The sequence below is a fragment of the Bufo bufo genome, chromosome 3 (assembly GCF_905171765.1).
Source record: "Bufo bufo chromosome 3, aBufBuf1.1, whole genome shotgun sequence".
Classification (NCBI taxonomy): Eukaryota; Metazoa; Chordata; class Amphibia; order Anura; family Bufonidae; genus Bufo; species Bufo bufo.
The window spans coordinates 639,641,026-639,659,400 of NC_053391.1; positions in this window are offsets into that span (position 1 = coordinate 639,641,026).

Consider the following 18,375-nt stretch of genomic DNA (forward strand, 5'->3'; position numbering starts at 1 on the left):
ATGATTTAAATCGTTTTTGACCTAGTAGGTCTCTAGAAGGTATGAAGTAATACCTTTGTTTCACTATTTTCCACCACCGGGTTGCTCTGTGTGATTTTGGAAACACTGGTGTTGGTGGTGGGAGGAGGGTATTTAACCTTTCTCTGTTCCTGCCCCTACAGAGGTCAGGGGTCAATCTCCTTGTATGCCGTCGTGATGATCTCATGGAAACAGAATTACCGGTAAGACTAATTCCGGTTTTTTAGAAACTACACCCCTCAAGGTATTCAAAACTGATTTTACAAACTTTGTTATCCCTTTAGGTGTTCCACAAGAATTAAAGGAAAATGGAGATGAAATTTCAGAATTTCACTTTTTTTGGCAAGTTTTCCATTTTAATCAATTTTTTCAAGTAACAAAGCAAGGGTTAACAGCCAAACAAAACTCAATATTTTTTACCCTGATTCTGTAGATCACAGAAACACCCCATTTGTGATCGTAAACTGCTGTACGGGAACATGTCAGGGCGCAGAAGAAAAGGAATGCCATATGGTTTTTGGAGGGCCATGTCCCATTTGAAGACCCCCTGATGCACCCCTAGAGTAGAAACTCCAAAAAATGACCCCATTTTAGAAACTAGGGGATAAGGTGGCAGTTTTGTTGGTACTATTTTAGGGTACATATGATTTTTGGTTGCTCTATATTACAACTTTTTGTAATGCAAGGTAACAAAAAATAGCTGTTTTGGCACCATTTTTATTTTTTGTTATTTACAATGTTCATCTGACAGGTTAGATCATGTGGTATTTTTATAGAGCAGGTTGTTACGGACACGACAATACCAAATATGACTACTTTTTCTGGTTGTTTGGTTCAGTTTTACATAATGAAGCATTTTTGAAAAAAAAAGATTTTTTTCAGTGTCTCCATTTTCTGAAAGCCATAGTTTATTTTTGGGCGACTGTCTCATTTTTTTCAGGATGAGATGACGGTTTTATTTGTACAATTTTGGAATGTGTATGACTTTTTGATATTACACTTGGTATTACACTTTTTGTGATGCAAGGTGACAAAAAATGGCTTTTTTTGACACCGTTTTTATTTTTATTTTTTTACGGTGTTCACCTGAGGGGTTATGTGATATTTTTATACAGCAGGTGATTACAGACGCAGCGATAACTAATATGTACACTTTTTTAAATTTATGTAAATACAATTTGTAGTGGCTCTCCCTCCTTTTCAAACTTTAATCTCCTGAACTCCAAAATTATTCCTTAATTTTAATTGGTCCCAGATGGTGAGTGCCTGTCTTATTCCTTTTCTCTTTTTTAAATGTATTATTGTTTTACACAATAACAGCGTTTTTCAAACAAAAAAAGAAAACATGTTTTAGTGTCTCCATATTCTGAGAGCCATAGTTGTTTTTTTTTTTTTGGGCGATTGTCTTAGGTAGGGTCTCATTTTTTGCAGGATGAGATGACGGTTTGATTGGTATGATTTTGGGGTGCGTATGACTTTTTGATCGCTTGGTAAGGTTTCTTTATTTTTTTTATGGTGTTCACGTGAGGGGTAAAATCATGTGATATTTTTATAGAGAAGGTCATTATGAATGTGGCAATACCTAATATGTTAACTTTTTTTATTTATTAAAGTTTTATACACTTATATTTTTGAAACAAAAAAAAATCATGTTTTAGTGTCTCCATAGTCTGAGAGCCATATTTTTTTTTATTTTTTTGGGTGATTGGTTTAGGTAGGGGCTCATTGTTTGCAGGATGAGGTGACTGTTAGATTGGTACTATTTTGGGGGGCATACGCCTTTTTGATCGCTTAGTGTTGCACTTTTAGTGATGTAAGGTGACAAAAAATTTTTTTTTTTTAGCACCGTTTTTATTTTACTTTTTTGACAGTGTTCATCTGAGGGGTTAGGTCATGTGATATTTTTATAGAGCCGGTCTATATGGACGCGGCGATACATAATATTTCTACTTTTCTTTCTTATAACTATTTTTTACAACTTTCTTTTTACTTTATTTTGGAAAAAGGATACTTTATTTTTGCTTGAAACTTTAATTTTGTTTATTATAAACAAACCTTTTTTTTTCACTTTAGTTTACTTTTTATATTTGTCCCACTGTGGGACTTCATCTTTTCAGGGTTTGATCCCTGTTTAAATTCAGTACAATACATTCTGCTTCACTGCAGAGATTGTTTACTCGCATATGCTCTGCACACTGCTTCTCTGCAGAGATCATTTCCAGACAGCTTCTCCTCACACTGCTTGCCTGCAGAGATCATTTCCAGGCTGCCTCTCTGCACACGGCTTCTCTGCAGAGATCATTTACAGACAGCCTCTCTGCACACTGCTTGCCTGCAGAGATCATTTACAGACAGCCTCTCTGCACACTGCTTCTCTGCAGAGATAATTTCCAGACTGCCTCTCTGCACACTGCTTCTCTGCAGAGATCATTTACAGACTGCCTCTCTGCACACTGCTTCACTGCAGAGATCATTTACAGACAGCCTCTCTGCAGAGATAATTTACAGACAGCCTCTCTGCAGAGATAATTTACAGACAGCCTCTCTGCAGAGATCATTTCCAGACTGCCTCTCTGCACACGGCTTCTCTGCAGAGATCATTTACAGACAGCCTCTCTGCACACTGCTTGCCTGCAGAGATCATTTACAGACAGCCTCTCTGCACACTGCTTCTCTGCAGAGATAATTTCCAGACTGCCTCTCTGCACACTGCTTCTCTGCAGAGATCATTTCCAGACTGCCTCTCTGCACACTGCTTCACTGCAGAGATCATTTACAGACAGCCTCTCTGCAGAGATCATTTACAGACAGCCTCTCTGCAGAGATCATTTACAGACAGCCTCTCTGCAGAGATCATTTACAGACAGCCTCTCTGCACACTGCTTCTCTGCAGAGATCATTTACAGACTGCTTCTCTGCACACTGCTTGCAGAGATCATTTCCAGACTGCCTCTCTGCACACTGCTTCTCTGCAGAGATCATTTACAGACAGCCTCTCTGCACACTGCTTGCCTGCAGAGATCATTTCCAGACTGCCTCTCTGCACACTGCTTCACTGCAGAGATCATTTACAGACAGCCTCTCTGCACACTGCTTCTCTGCAGAGATCATTTACAGACTGCTTCTCTGCACACTGCTTGCAGAGATCATTTCCAGACTGCCTCTCTGCACACTGCTTCTCTGCAGAGATCATTTACAGACAGCCTCTCTGCACACTGCTTCTCTGCAGAGATCATTTACAGACAGCCTCTCTGCACACTGCTTGCCTGCAGAGATCATTTACAGACAGCCTCTCTGCACACTGCTTGCCTGCAGAGATCATTTACAGACAGCCTCTCTGCACACTGCCTCTATGCAGAAATCATTTCCAGACTGCCTCTCTGCACACTGCTTCTCTGCAGAGATCATTTACAGACAGCCTCTCTGCACACTGCCTCTATGCAGAGATCATTTCCAGACTGCCTCTCTGCACACTGCTTGCCTGCAGAGATCATTTACAGACAGCCTCTCTGCACACTGCCTCTATGCAGAGATCATTTCCAGACTGCCTCTCTGCACACTGCTTCTCTGCAGAGATCATTTCCAGACTGCCTCTCTGCACACTGCTTCTCTGTAGAGATAATTTACAGACAGCCTCTCTGCACACTGCTTCTCTGTAGATATCAATTACAGTTTCTCTGCACACTGCTTGCCTGCAGAGATTATTTGAAGGCAGCTCCTCTGCACACTGCTTCCCTGCAGACTGCTTCTCTGCACATAGTTTTTCTACAGACATCTTTTCTGCACCCAGCTTCTCTTCACACAGATTCTTTGCAGTCAGCTTCTCTGTGCACTGCTCACATGTGCTCTCTCAGGAACAGTTCTACTACCCAAGCTCACAGGCCTCCCAGAAAATCAATCTGGTCTAGGCCATGCACTTTATAATCTTTGGTTCTGCAGGGGAATCTATTGATCACTAGTAAGGGAACTGGAGAAATCCTAAAGGGATAGTATCAGACCATTGTGTGTCTCACATAGATACATGTCTGTAATAGATACGTGTCTGTAATGTGACACATTGAACTATGTTAGCACATATGGGTTGGTGGGCGTCTACTGGAAGGTTTCCTGTGGGAATAGGGATCCAGAGTTGAAGAACTGTTCTGAGCTTTTATCACCATTAATAACCAATCCTGATAATTAGGTTATTATCCTGATAACATTTTTGATGTGAAGAGATGCAGAAATATAATGGTCCACAAAGCATGCACATGATGACACATGCACCCTTCCCACTTGAAAATATCAACTTGGTTCCAAGATGATGACTTTTAAAATGGACGCTGTGTTGGACACCACCCTCACATATTTGTTTCCTTCCCCTTAGCAATATGCCAGACACAGAATGACATTCCCAACCACCTTTTTAAATTTATTCAGGTGTATCCGTACTTTTGGACCACCCAGTAATGTGAGGGCACCTAGATTCTGGTGTAAATCATGCGAAAATATGTTAAAGTTGAGAAAAATCAGCGTCTAACCTGATAAGGGGGCGTGACCTAATGGGAAATGAGCATGGCTTCAAACTAACCAACAGCAGGTATCGAGCTAGATAATAGTGTCTATTCCTACGACACATTTCTCATCCAGCCTGAGCATCTGTGATAAATCTGGTGGAGGTCTGGGCAAGAGGTCTAAGTTTTCACTGTCTATACGATTAGTAAATCTGCGCCACCACTATGTTAGAAAAATTCAGATCTTCTGAATACTCAGACATCAAGAGAAATACACTCACCTAAAGAATTATTAGGAACACCTGTTCTATTTCTCATTAATGCAATTATCTAGTCAACCAATCACATGGCAGTTGCTTCAATGCATTTAGGGGGGTGGTCCTGGTCAAGACAATCTCCTGAACTCCAAACTGAATGTCAGAATGGGAAAGAAAGGTGATTTAAGCAATTTTGAGCGTGGCATGGTTGTTGGTGCCAGACGGGCCGGTCTGAGTATTTCACAATCTGCTCAGTTACTGGGATTTTCATGCACAACCATTTCTAGGGTTTACAAAGAATGGTGTGAAAAGGGAAAAACATCCAGTATGCGGCAGTCCTGTGGGAAAAAATGCCTTGTGGATGCTAGAGGTCAGAGGAGAATGGGCCGACTGATTCAAGCTGATAGAAGACCAACGTTGACTGAAATAACCACTCGTTACAACCGAGGTATGCAACAAAGCATTTGTGAAGCCACAACACGCACAACCTTGAGGCGGATGGGCTACAACAGCAGAAGACCCCACCGGGTACCACTCATCTCCACTACAAATAGGAAAAAGAGGCTACAATTTGCACGAGCTCACCAAAATTGGACTGTTGAAGACTGGAAAAATGTTGCCTGGTCTGATGAGTCTCGATTTCTGTTGAGACATTCAATTGGTAGAGTCCGAATTTGGCGTAAACAGAATGAGAACATGTATCCATCCTCTGATGGCTACTTTCAGCATGATAATGCACCATGTCACAAAGCTCGAATAATTTCAAATTGGTTTCTTGAACATGACAATGAGTTCACTGTACTAAAATGGCCCCCACAGTCACCAAATCTCAACCCAATAGAGCATCTTTGGGATGTGGTGGAACGGGAGCTTCATGCCCTGGATGTGCATCCATCAAATCTCCATCAACTGCAAGATGCTATCCTATCAATATGGGCCAACATTTCTAAAGAATGCTATCAGCACCTTGTTGAATCAATGCCACGTAGAATTAAGGCAGTTCTGAAGGCAAAAGGGGGTCCAACACCGTATTAGTATGGTGTTCCTAATAATTCTTTAGGTGAGTGTATAGGGCATTCTTTTACAGAATGATGGATGTGTTACATTGATTTGAAGAATATTACTGTCAGGGTGGGGACTGGGGAAGCAGATGGAATAGCAACTGGGCCAGAATGTCGGAAAAAAGGAGCTGATAACCTCCTACTGCAACCCTCATCATAGCCCTGACCTCCTAACCCTATGAGTGAACCCAGATGGTAGGAGGGCTCATGCACCGTAACATCAGACCCTAACTGGCCCCGATGATCCCTGGGATAAACAAGCACTCACCTGCCAAGGCAACAATGACTGGAACCCATGCCTCCGTACTGGAACCCGATCACCTACCAGGACACAGCACAAAGACAACAACCACGGAGTCCAGTGAACCAGAAACTGCCTGGACCCCCCATACGGACAGGATGCATGGCGGCCCCAGGCAGAGCTGCTAACTGACTGGAAGTTCCCCCTCCGGGGAACCCAGGGACCCCCTTCCGGAGGACACAGCAGACTGTCTAGCAACCATGCTGGATAACAACACCAAACATACCAGACATGGAACACCAAACTAGACATTACAACTCACCCAAAACATAAACCCACACCAAACATACTAAACATGTAAGAAAGGGTACAGAACAGAGGGAACAAAGGGAAGACATCAAGGTTACATCGAAGTCCAACTAGGTGGCCCTCAAACTGGATCGATGACATATCCAGGAGAGGAGCAACTCCAACACACACCAAGGCTAGAGGACAACAGACTCCAGCCTGGAAGCCACAGGCAATATGAACCCAGTGGCCACACCCAGGACACGCCTAAATCCCGACCAGCTAGATAATTAACCCCTCCGGCACCAGACAGGGAAGACCCCAGAAGAAAGGAGGAGGCACTTACATGCTGCAAACATAACACGCATGGCAACCGTGTCACGGCGCACACCAAAGGCCGTGACAATTACTTTGTATATAGTAGTAATCACATCCAAAAAGTGTGGATCAGGACATATGGTGAGATTTCTTCAGCTCATCTATATGCCGGTGGCATTTATAATGGCTGGCATATAAAGAGTCGTGTCAGGAACTTGGTTTCCTCTTGAGCTTTATCTGAAACCTAAATCTGAAACTGCCGGATTGTCTGATTTTCCATTAGTGTGGGTTACGTGTCTTTCTCAAGAAGCTATATACCGTATATGCATGCACTGAAAACTAGACAACTGTCTGTATTGAAAAAGAATGCTAATATAGGGACATGCGCATAAAAGTACTAAAAACAGAGCCCCGTACCCCTCATGGTCCCATATAACGAATGTGTTTCTAAATTTTAATGTAAAAAACGTGAATTGACATATTGCAGAATTCCTGCTGTGGATTTGGGTACAACCATTTAGGAATATTTTTTTTGTGATTTGATTAGTTGCAGATTTTATAGCAAATATTTGCTGTGTCAATTTTTCAGATTTTCTCAGAATGTACAAAATTTTTTTGCAACGTGCCAATGAGATTTCCTAAAATGTAATCTATAAAATGCTGCAGATCCACCCCCCACACAAGTCCGCCACAACAAATTGGTAGCGTATCCATCTCTTGCGGATGTACCTTTAGGGCAATGTTCCCCAACCTGTGGCTCTACTCATGTTGCAAAACTACAACTCCCATCATACACTGACAGCCAGTGGCGATCAGTTCATGATGAGAGTTGTAGTTTTGCAACAGCTAAACTGTTACAGACTGGAGATCATTGCCTTAGGGTCCATTCACAGGACCGTATTTTCGGTCCATGTTCAATTAGCATTTTTTGTGAATGACACAAGGACCTAATCAGTTCTATGGGGCCGCAAATTACTGGGCAGATGTTATCCATGTGCTGTCTGCATCAGTGCGGCCGAGCTGCAAGTTATAGAACATGTCCTATTCTTGTCCGTTTTGTGGACAAGGATAGGCAATTTTCCAATGGGGCCTCCGAAAAGTGTGGGATGCACATGGACCGCATTCATATTTTGCGGAATCGCGATTTTCAGACCGTAAAACGGATATGATTGTGCAGAATTTCCGAAGGTAAAAATCAACTTCTGCGTGATCAATATAGAAGTGAAAAAAGGCAGCGGCACTCACCCGTGTGCAGTAGACAGCTTTATTTCTCAAAATTTACATGAGGCAGGGGGCGGACAGATCCAGAGCGCCCCCTGCCTCATGTAAATTTTGAGAAATAAAGCTGTCTACTGCACACGGGTGAGTGCCGCTGCCTTTTTTCACTTCTATATTGATCACGCATTGTACCTTACCTGCTTTGTCCAGCTGAGCACCTCCGTTCGTGTGTGTCCTCTCCCAGCCACACCAGCGCTGCATTCCATGTGCGTCCAGCTGGTGTAGTGGTGCCGCCCCCTACCTTACTTCATTTGTAAAAATCAACTTCTGTCAGCTGCAGGGGTGGGAGGGAGGGTGACTTTCTTTGTGTAGCTTACACTCAGACAGCACAGTGCTGCTGTCTTAGAGTGAGCTGTTCAAAAGGACACGCCCCCGATCCGGTTAGACCACCGTCCCTTCCACTCCTCAGCTGACTGAGATTGAAAAAAATGAAGTTGAAAATCAACTTCTAGTTCCCGCTAAGCCACGCCCCGAACTGTGTATGCCACACCGCCTCCACTCCTCAGCCGACAGGGATTAAAAAAATGAAGGTAAAAATCAACTTCTGTCAGCTGCAGGGGTGGGAGGGAGAGTGGCTTTCTCCCTGCAGCTCACACTCAGACAGCACAGTGCTGCTATCTGAGAGGGAGCTGTTCAAAAGGACACGCCCCCGATCCAGTAAAGGCCACTGTTAAGGGGGCGGCCCCTGTGGAGGTTACTGTCAAGGGGGTGGTATGCTGTGAAAGTCACTGTTAAAAGGGAAGGCTGTTGTAAAGGTCATGGTTAAGGGGGTGGGCTGCTGTGGAGGTCCAATTTTACGAGACGGGGCACTGTGGGGGGGGGGGGTCAGCGTTAAGGGGTGGGGGGCTGTGGAGGTCACTGTTTTGGGGGTGGGGTGCTGTCGATTTCACTGTTATAGTGGATAGTGTGGATATCTTTTAATGACACACACAAACATTAAATTAAATAGATTAAACATTCCCGAGCGAAGCCGGGTCCTTCAGCTAGTATATTATAAATGCCATACCGGCAGATAGAGTAAGGGGAAAGACCAAACAGTGCAGTCATCTCACGGTTGTCAGGCGGCCATGCTGCGATCGAGTACCGTGCAGCCGTATGGGACGCAGCTGGCTCTAGTTAACAAATGAAGTCTGCATTCCTAATGGTCGTGCAGCACCGTCAATACGCACGTCCATTAACAATGCAGACCATTAGTTAACAAAAGCTAGCTGCGTCCCGTATGGCTGCGTGGTACTCGACCGCAGCGTGACCGCGTCACAACCATAACACAACTGCGCCGTGTGGTCGTACCCTAGGAGAAAATATAGAGAGGTCATTTCAACAGGTGCTGATTGTCAGACAAAATACAGGCCAAACTGTATAAATCTGCAGGGTTACTATTTAATTGGAGGTCACTGTATCTACATTATACACTTCTCAAAAAAATAAAGGGAACACAAAAATAACACATCCTAGATCTGAATTAATTAAATATTCTTCTGAAATACTTTGTTCTTTACATAGTTGAATGTGCTGACAACAAGATCACACAAAAATTTAAAAATGGAAATCAAATTTTTCAACCCATGGAGGTCTGGATTTGGAGTCACACTCAAAATTAAAGTGGAAAAACACACTACAGGCTGATCCAACTTTGATGTAATGTCCTTAAAACAAGTCAAAATGAGGCTCAATAGTGTGTGTGGCCTCCACGTGCCTGTATGACCTCCCTACAACGCCTGTGCATGCTCCTGATGAGGTGGCGGACAGTCTCCTGAGGGATCTCCTCCCAGACCTGGACTAAAGCATCTGCCAACTCCTGGACGGTCTGTGGTGCAACGTGACGTTGGTGGATAGAGTGAGACATGATGTCCCAGATGTGCTCAATTGGATTCAGGTCTGTGGAACGGGCTGGCCAGTCCATAGCATCAATGCCTTCGTCTTGCAGGAACTGCTGACACACTCCAGCCACATGAGGTCTAGCATTGTCTTGCATTAGGAGGAACCCAGGGCCAACCGCACCAGCATATGGTCTCACAAGGGGTCTGAGGATCTCATCTCGGTACCTAATGGCAGTCAGGCTACCTCTGGCGAGCACATGGAGGGCTGTGCGGCCCTCCAAAGAAATGCCACCCCACACCATTACTGACCCAATGCCAAACCGGTCATGCTGGAGGATGTTGCAGGCAGCAGAACGTTCTCCACGGCGTCTCCAGACTCTGTCACGTCTGTCAAATATGCTCAGTGTGAACCTGCTTTCATCTGTGAAGAGCACAGGGCGCCAGTGGCGAATTTGGCAATCTTGGTGTTCTCTGGCAAATGCCAAATGTCCTGCACGGTGTTGGGCTGTAAGCACAACCCCCACCTGTGGACGTCGGGCCCTCATATAACCCTCATGGAGTCTGTTTCTGACCGTTTGAGCAGACACATGCACATTTGTGGCCTGCTGGAGGTCATTTTGCAGGGCTCTGGCAGTGCTCCTCCTGTTCCTCCTTGCACAAAGGCGGAGGTAGCGGTCCTGCTGCTGGGTTGTTGCCCTCCTACAGCCTCCTCCACGTCTCCTGATGTACTGGCCTGTCTCCTGGTAGCGCCTCCATGCTCTGGACACTACGCTGACAGACACAGCAAACCTTCTTGCCACAGCTCGCATTGATGTGCCATCCTGGATAAGCTGCACTACCTGAGCCACTTGTGTGGGTTGTAGACTCCGTCTCATGCTACCACTAGAGTGAAAGCACCGCCAGCATTCAAAAGGGACCAAAACATCAGCCAGGAAGCATAGGAACTGAGAAGTGTCTGTGGTCACCACCTGCAGAACCACTCCTTTATTGGGGGTGTCTTGCTAATTGCCTATAATTTCCACCTGTTGTCTATCCCATTTGCACAACAGCATGTGAAATTGATTGCCACTCAGTGTTGCTTCCTAAGTGGACAGTTTGATTTCACAGAAGTGTGATTGACTTGGAGTTACATTGTGTTGTTTAAGTGTTCCCTTTATTTTTTTGAGCAGTGTACATCACACATATTTAGAATTCAGCAGCACCCACTGGTGGCTGAAACACGATCATTGCAGGTGCAAAATGCAAAATCTCAGAATGTGTTACATTTAGTATAATATTTACTATCTAAAGGAATGCCTATCTCTACAATAATACAATATAGTGCTACAATCTAACCAGATCCCACGAGTGCTGTGTGGCATAGTGGGCATTTACAGTATCTAGTGGAATCACGGACCATAGATTTCCTTTAAAAACACTGCATGATAAATTTACCTTCCTATGGCACGATATAAATAGAGAACAGCGAAGTTCTGAATAATTCGATTCGGCAGCTCCACTGAAATTCGATTCCTGACTTTGTACGTAGCGGGCGCAATGACGGGGAACCGCGATCGCGCCACCCCCCATTATTGAACCCCTCAGATGCCTCGTTCGGTGCCGATAGCACCATCCGAGATTAAAATTAAGGCCTTTCAGGGGTTAATCCAGTTTAAAAAAAAATACTCCACTTAAACGCGGAGAGGCTGTTGTGGCCATCTTGATTGAAGACACCATGAAAAATTTCACATGTAATGTCATCATGCTGGCCTGACGCGGTGACGTCAGATGACTTCAGCATGCCCGGCCAGCGAAGTGACGTGATGTCACACGTCACCCTGCACAAGATTTTGCACGGTTTCTGCAATCAAGATGTCTGCAATGGCCTCTTCACGCTCAAATGGATGATGTGAGTATGTTTTTGGGGTTTTTCAGGAAAAATAGATTCACTACCATCATGAACCGCGAGGAAATTCGGTTTCGCGGCTAATTAAATTTTCCCTGAAATTCGGATTGAAGTCAATTCATTTGGCTTTGATTCGCTTGTGCTCTGAACCCCCTACATCTGTCAGCAAGGATCTCATATCTCGCTGCCATGCAGTGCATGATACAGTCGCTTCATGCAGGAGACAAGGGACAATAGCATCTACATTCACCGCATGAAAGAGGCTACAGTCTTAGACTTCTCAACAGAAGCTGCATTTGGGGATGTAGAACAAACAGCAGTACTGTGCCGTAATGATTTACACGGCCGTCTGAGGCAAGGTCCATTTTAAGTAATGAGTTAATACATTATAAGTAGGTAGGAATAGTTACGCATTACCTACAGATGTAGCAGAGTTAAATGTGCCATTAACTCCTTTGGGTTTCATCATTGGTGCATTATAAGAAGTGTTTGAGTCATCCCACTACCAAGAAACTGCCATATTTGATCAGGGTATTACTTTTACCTGTGCTGTTTTCTCTTATGGTGCAAAGAAATAAATTGGGGCTTCCTGGAGATGCCAGTAGAGGGAGCTACCTGCATACACATTAATACAAAGTCCATATATAGTAGTAAGCTCCCCCTAATGGTGGCTGTGGGATGTCAACATTTTATAGTTTTATTCTAAATGTGGATTTGGAGATCCATAACAGCAGGAAAGGAATTCTGACACGAATAAATATATATGTTGTGTTTCCATGGCAAAAGAAACCTTATCAGCTGGCAAAACTGAAAACATATAAGGTCTAAAATTGTCAAAATTTCTTGGTGATCGCCCAGATTTGAGTGTGATGACTGGTAAGCGGTATGTTTATTGTAATATCATGTCATCCTATGTCATCTCATGGTGTTAGACCACAGCGACCTTTTGTCTATGGTCCAGTGATTGAACAATACAGTCAGCGTCACTTAGGGCCTTCTACGCAGGCTGCGGATCAGGACAATTATCATGGAGGAATGTTCGTATATATATGCTCATTACAGATAATTGGCCTATGTAAAGGTGCTGCCAAACCTGACAAACACTAGTTTGTCAGGTAAACAAATTTTTCATGCTGCATCAAAAATCCTTGCTTGTCGCCAGTAAACATGGAAGTGCTGTCAAAAAACAAGCAAGCTGTATGGGAACAAATGATCGTAATATGGATCATTCATCCCCACACAGCAGTAATCTCTAGGATAGGCCACCAATGTCTGGTAGGTGTGGGTCCCAGAATGGACGGAGCCCACAAAGTGAAGCAGCGCCCCATAGAAGTGATTGGAGCGCAGTGGCTGTGCGTGCACGGTGCACTTCTCATTCATTTCTATGGGACGAGGGCGATGCACTGCTTTTTTCAGCACTCCCATAGAAATGAATGGAGGGCAGCGTGCATGTGCGACGGGCTGCTCTGTTCATTTCAGGGGGGCTGCAGGGGGTACGGGGCCCCCTTTCTCATGATCGGTGGGGGTCCCAGTGGTAGGAGCCCCACTGATTTAATAGTTATACCCTATCCAGTAAATAGGGGATAACCTAATCTAACCGGAATACCCCTTTAAAGGGTTCTCCCGGGCCTACTTATTGATGACCTATACTTAGTTCATTAAATATATGATATGATTTCACAAAATAATTTTCATAGAAACAGTGCTTTTTGTGGCTTTTTTTACATTTAGTGCACTTTTTGGTTTCAAGGTCATTTAAAAAAGCATAGTATGTGCTAGGAGTGGAGTCTTATAAAAATGCATGAATTTCATGGTATTAATTGCACGCCCAGTTGGTTAAATTTTTTGATGAAAACCAATTGGAATAGATGAAAATAAGTGCAATATGCAGTAATAAAAAAAATGTCCCCAATAGTGTCCATAGCCTTTGCAGTCACTTGTAAGTGGTTGCCTATGAAGTAACTATTAGTCAGAGTTACTTTTGACACAGTCAATTAGTTACCAAGTCGCTTAGTAAATAATTACCCCAAAATCGAGAATTGGCCAGGCTAGAAGCAGTGATTAATTGGCTAAATAGTGATTTTTTTTCTTTTTGTTATTTGTGGGTTGCAGATGCATTATATCACTAGAAATGACTGTGTTTTCACCTTGGAGCCAAGTTCATTGCTCCTACTGGACACAACAATCACTTGTAATCTGTGGGGGATCCACATAGCAAGTGTTTCATTGCTTTATTTTCCCGCAGCGCCACCTCATGGAAAGTGAAACATTTACACATTTTCTATTGAAATCAGTGGGCTATATCTGAACTGCTGAGCCCCAGATGTTTTCTCCAAAAAGAAGTAAAATACAGTGTTTGCTTAAAATGTTTTTTTAAAAAAAATATATATATGGTTGGTATTGCCACATCCATAATGACCCATACAATAAAATAGGCACTTTTTTTTATCTCATATGGTGAACAACTTAAAAAAAATGTAAAATAATCCAAAATAGATGTTTTTGTTCATTCCACCTCGCTATAACACAATAAAAAGCACTCAAGAAGTATAGCAAAATGGAGCCAATAAAAACAGCTCTTATACAGCTCCATTAAATGAAAAAAAAAATCTTTTGGGTCATTGAATTTAGCGATACAAAAACATTTTCAAGAAGAATGTTGTTTTAGTGTAAAAATAGAAAAATAATTAGAAAACTATATGCATTTGGTACTGACCTGGAGAATACAGTTATTATATTACTTATAACACACAATGGAAAACACAACACACTATGTCGGAATCACTGTGTTTTTTCATGCCGTCACGCCCCAAAAAAACTTGTTATAGAGTAAAAAAAAGTTATACAATTCATTAGATATTTTCCAAATTGATGCCATTAAAAGTACAACTTTTCTTGCAAATAAAAAATAACAAACAAAAACACCCTCATATGGCTGTGTCGATGGAAAAACAAAAAAGTTATGGCTTTTGAAATGTGTGGATGAAGGAAAAAGAAATTGCTGTGTCCTGAAGTACCAAACTGGGCCACATCCTTAGCAGGTTAAACTAGGGGTTAAACAGAATGCAATTTTAAAGGGGTTGTCTGACATCAATGAAAGATGAGTGACTTACTGCTAAACAGTGTATAAATAACCATACTATACCACACCTAATAATAAATGCCATATTGTGCCAATTAATGGTGTCATACATTGGTGAAAAAGGTACTTATATATTGCCTATATAAAATGTTCTTCAGTGCAGCAACCATATATACTTTAAAAATAATATAATGTACAGTATATAAGTAATAGCACCACACAAGTAAATGGCACCTTACAATGATCAAATAAAACAAATGTATAGTACCATAATAAAGTTGTAATGTCAGCTGTCCATGTCCCGGGCACCACCGGGAAGTACACACTTCTCATACTGCACTGTGTCACATAACCCTTGTGGCTGTCCCCGCTTCCTTCCTTCTGCTCTGGATGGTGCACACACCCATAGGCCACACATACTTATTTTTCCGGGTGTTTATAGGCCAGCGCCCACATGGGCTAATCTTATCATATTTGGCATCTTTCCGTATAGGAAGGTGCCTTAGCAATACTTTCCTACTGTAGCTTGTCTAGTTCCTGCACAGTTGTGCCGCTATTGTGTGTTCTGACCTCCAGTGCCTGACCCCTGCTTGATAAGAGTATTGACCATATGCCACCTGTCCTGACCTCTGCCTGATAAGGGTATTGACCCTGTGGCACCTGTCCTGACGTCTGCCTTATTACCATAATGAGCCTGTGCCGCCTTCCCTGACCTTCTGCTTGTTTTACTGTATTGCACAAACTCTTCCTGCCCTGACCTTGGCTTGCTGTCCGACTACACTTTTGCCTGTATTCTTGGTGTCATGTACCAGCTAGGATCTTGGCCTGCAGGGGAGGTGTGATGGCAGTGTTGGAGAGGATGGGAGTAGTTACAGTGGCTACAAAGGTGGTGGTAGCCCCCGAGGTGGCTAACCCTACTCTGGCACTCCCCTAGGCCGCACATACAGTGAGTGGAGGGGCACAACCCTTCTTCCCCTTAGGGATTTTGGAGCCTCCAGCCTGGTGGTGGCTGGGGTGCCCTTAATGGTAAACGGATAGCAGGGTGCAAGGCAGGGAGACAGATACAGGGCTGGCAGATGATGGAGGCAATGATCAGGATAGCTTGACTATAGAAAACAACAGTCTCTTTACTTGGAGAAGATAGGTGTCACAGTGCAAATATAAGTAGTAGGCACAGTTCTCAATTATATCCCACAGCAGGCGCTTCCCAAAAGACTGTATAGGGGGTAGGCAGTATGATGATCCCCAATGAGTCCCTCTCTAAATACACAAGGCAATCCTCCCAAATGACCAAAGGCGTTCAAGTATTTTCTCAAAATATCTGCAGTGCCCAACTGCAGGGTGCAGTCCTAGAATGGATGGCAAGTCCATCTTAGTAGTGCGTACCGGAAGTAATATAACCCAAACCACATGCAGTAAAGTCCAAAGCCATAAACGTGCATTCCCTTTACTGTCTTAGTCCATACACTGTCTCTTTATAATAGTCCTCAACCTTTAGAGAATTTAATGCTTCTGTCCCTCAAAGATTATTTCTTAGCACAGTTGCTTTTCTGGCAGCTTCAAATCACTTAGTGATGGTGTTTCCCTGGATAAATTCTGCTTCAATGCTTACTTGTCAGCAGACACTACAAACATCCTCAGTCTGGCTCGTTCACTAGAAGACTCACTAACCAGATGGGCAGGACCAGCCCACCACCCGGCAACTATCAGTAAGGCTGCCAGTTGACTATTTCCTTTCCATATACAGCCTTTTTGGATCACAAAGTGTATAATACACTCACAACAATCATTTGTACCACTGACAATGCATTGTTAGCATACATTAACTCTCTTAGCAATGAACCATACTACATTAGAACATACTTTTTTTGTAGCAGTGAACCACTGGGTCACTACTAATTACATATTACTGTACTTGTGACTATGCAGGGTGACTGCAATACATGAAAAAGAACAAACCTGTTATGATAAGAAAAAATAAATTACTAAGGAGAGTTCACATTTCCTTGTTTGTCAACTATGAAAAGTTAATCGCCTCCTTATAACCATGAATTACTAAGAACAGCTCCGCTCGTTGTTTAGGAAAGAGGAGACAGAAAGAGTGACACACTGAGACCAGGTATTGAAAGGAATTTCTAATCTTTCTGACATCTATTATTTTAGAAATAATGAATTCCTCCTGACCCTCAGCCTCCACAGGTGGAGGAGGTTTTTTAACTGGAACCACTGGTGACACATATTTCTTAAGTAACGACTTATGGAACACATCATGTATACGGAGGGAGTCGGGTAGCTTAAGTCTAAAAGATACTGGGTTCATAAGCTCAATAATATTGTATGGTCCAATAAAACGCGGCGAGAATTTCTTAGAACCTTGTTTCAAAGCAAGATTTTTAGTCGACAACCACACCTTATCGCCGAGTACAAAATTTACCCCCTTGGAACGTCTCTTATTGGCATGTTTACACTGGGTTTCCTGGGCCTTTTCCAGGTTCGATTGAACCTGTGCCCAGACTGTGCACAGTCTAGAGGTAAAATAATCTGCCTGCGGGTTGAGTGAGGATACAGAGGGATTAGAACTAAAGCGAGGATGTAAACCACTGTTACAAAAAAAAGGAGACACCACCATGGAAGAATTAACCCAATTGTTGATGGCAAATTCTGCCAACGGGAGGTATCTCACCCATAGGAGTTGATTATGTGATACATAGCACCTTAGAAAAAGCTCCACTGCCTGATTTTACCATTCCATCTGCCCATTGGTCTGTGGATGGAAAGCAGACGAAAAGGACAAAGAGATGTTGCATCTTCTACAAAAAGCCCTCCAAAAGCTAGAAACAAACTGAACGCCTCTATCAGAGACGATATTCTCAGGGACACCATGCAGACGTACCACACGTTCAATGAACAAGGATGCTAAGGTCTTTGCATCAGGAAGCTTACTTAAAGGAACAAAGTGCACCATCTTGCTAAAAGGGTCAACCACTACCCACACCACTGACTTCCCCTCAGAGAGGGGCAGATCAGAAATAAAATCCGTAGAGATGTGAGACCATGGCTTACAGGGAATGGGTAGTGGTTGTAGTTCACCAGCGGGATGTGTTCTTGGGGTCTTAGACCGGGCACAAACATCGCAAGCTAAAACATAAGACCGTACATCTTTAGACAAAGTGGGCCACCAGAAAGACCTCAGCAGCAATTCCTTAATGGCAGCAATACCTGGATGACCACAGAGCACGGAGTCATGACATTCACCCAATAATTGAACACGAAAGCATTCAGGAACAAACAACTTATCTGCCGGTGTTTGTGGAGGAGCAAGTTGCTGAGCCTGTTGAATCTCAGAGGAAAGATCCGCAGAAACTGCTGCCACAAAGATGTTTGTCGGCAAGATGGGTTCGGGGGAGGGGGGGTATAAGGAGGTTGGACGGCATTAAAACTCTGGGACAAGGCATCTGCCTTAACATTTTTACTTCCTGGTCTGAAAGTAACCGAAAAGTTAAAACGAGTAAAAAACAGGGCCCATCTAGCTTGTCTAGGATTAAGGCGTTTGGCCGCCTCAAGAAACACTAAGTTCTTATGATCAGTGAGAACAGTAATACGGTGTCTAGCCCCTTCTAAAAAATGCCTCCAC